Source organism: Mobula hypostoma, chromosome 10 (assembly GCF_963921235.1).
Source record: "Mobula hypostoma chromosome 10, sMobHyp1.1, whole genome shotgun sequence".
Classification (NCBI taxonomy): Eukaryota; Metazoa; Chordata; class Chondrichthyes; order Myliobatiformes; family Myliobatidae; genus Mobula; species Mobula hypostoma.
Window position 1 is genome coordinate 109,378,626 of NC_086106.1, and position 2,048 is coordinate 109,380,673.

Consider the following 2,048-nt stretch of genomic DNA (forward strand, 5'->3'; position numbering starts at 1 on the left):
CAAATCTCCCCAAGCTTCTCATGAAATATAGCTGTTTTTACATCTGCAGCAGCAGCTGTGTGGCTCATTCAATATCACAAGAGCAACATTGTCACAAGTTTAGTAGGTAGCTATTGAAGAGGCAAGATGGCAGTAATCGAGTGTGAGGGGAGAACGAGTGGAGTTCAAGAGAGAGGGAGAGAGTGATAGGTGTAAGAGCAGATGTTGGATACGGTGGATTTGTTGGTGAGCTCACAGTATAAGACAAGTTCAGACATTGGTTCTGCACATGGAATGGGTGGAGATGTTCCTGAGAGTATTGGAGTCCAAGGAGGAAGAAAAAGGACGCAGCCATCTAAGGAGGAATGCAGTGTTACCACGGGTAGTTGGACTGGAAATGCTAAAAAATGTTAGTAAATTTATTGGCACCAGAGTTACTGTGAGCATTTTGATGGGAGATTTTTTTCCAATGCCGCCAGTGATTCTTGCAAGGTACACATTTAGTATGGGTAACCATATATCAGAAGGAATAATGGTGAATATGCTGTCAGAATAAAGGTACCGGCTTAGGGGTGTATGGGGTGTCAGGGAGGGCTAGCACCTCTGGTGTGAAGACCTGCTGTACCTTCCGAGGTAGGACCTCCACCTTTGGTCCTCACCAGGCGCTCAGTTCTCACCTGTGGCTCCAAGTAAACTGTATGCATGCGACTGTGGCCCTACCCCAGACAAGGGCTTTGACAGGTCGGCCAAACCAGGTGAGAGGAGCTGTCGGGGTTTTTTAAACCCTCGGTGACTTTGGGCTTGTCTACCCCAAGCATGTGAAGACTGGATTTGACGGACTGCGTGGAGGAAACCATCAGCTGGTTCAACGGGCAGGAAAGTGTTTCCCAGCACATGTTGTGGAGCATGAAGAGCACGGCAAGACACCCTGGTCTTGACTCTTATCTTGCCACTGGATCCAGATAGACTGCGATGAGAGAGCAAGGTTTACAACCTGCAAAACTCTCCCTCACTTTAATCAAACTTGTGCCCAAATCATGACATCCACTGGCTGAAAGGTTCAGCTTTCAGACGTTTTTGTGGGAACACACAAAGTGCTGGAGGAAACAACAGGAATTCTGCAGATGCTGGAAATTCAAGCAACACACATCAAAGTTGCTGGTGAACGCAGCAGGCCAGGCAGCATCTCTAGGAAGAGGTACAGTCGATATTTCAGGCCGAGACCCTTCGTCAGGACAAAGTGCTGGAGGAACTCAGCAGATCATAGTCATAGTCATAGTCATACCTTATTAATCCTGGGGGAAATTGGTTTTCGTTACAGTTGCTCCATAAATAATAAATAGTAATAGAACCATAAATAGTTAAATAGTAATATGTAAATTATGCCAGTAAATTATGAAATAAGTCCAGGACCAGCCTATTGGCTCAGGGTGTCTGACCCTCCAAGGGAGGAGTTGTAAAGTTTGATGGCCACAGGCAGGAATGACTTCCTATGATGGTCAGTGCTGCATCTCAGTGGAATGAGTCTCTGGCTGAATGTACTCCTGTGCCCACCCAGTACATTATGTAGTGGATGGGAGACATTGACCAAGATGGCATGCAACTTGGACAGCATCCTCTTTTCAGACACCACCGTCAGAGAGTCCAGTTCCATCCCCACAACATCACTGGCCTTACAAATGAGTTTGTTGATTCTGTTGGTGTCTGCTACCCTCAGCCTGCTGCCCCAGCACACAACAGCAAACATGATCGCACTGGCCACCACAGACTTGTAGAACATCCTCAACATCGTCCGGCAGATGTTAAAGGACCTCAGTCTCCTCAGGAAATAGAGACGGCTCTGGCCCTTCTTGTAGACAGCCTCAGTGTTCTTTGACCAGTCCAGTTTATTGTCAATTCGTATCCTCAGGTATTTGTAATCCTCCACCATGTCCACACTGACCCCCTGGATGGAAACAGGGGGCAGATCAGGCAGTATCTATGGAGTGGTATAAAGTGGGGGAGTCTAGGCCAGGTGGCACAGCCTCAGAATAGAAGTATTTCCCTTTAGAACAGAGATGAGGAGGAAT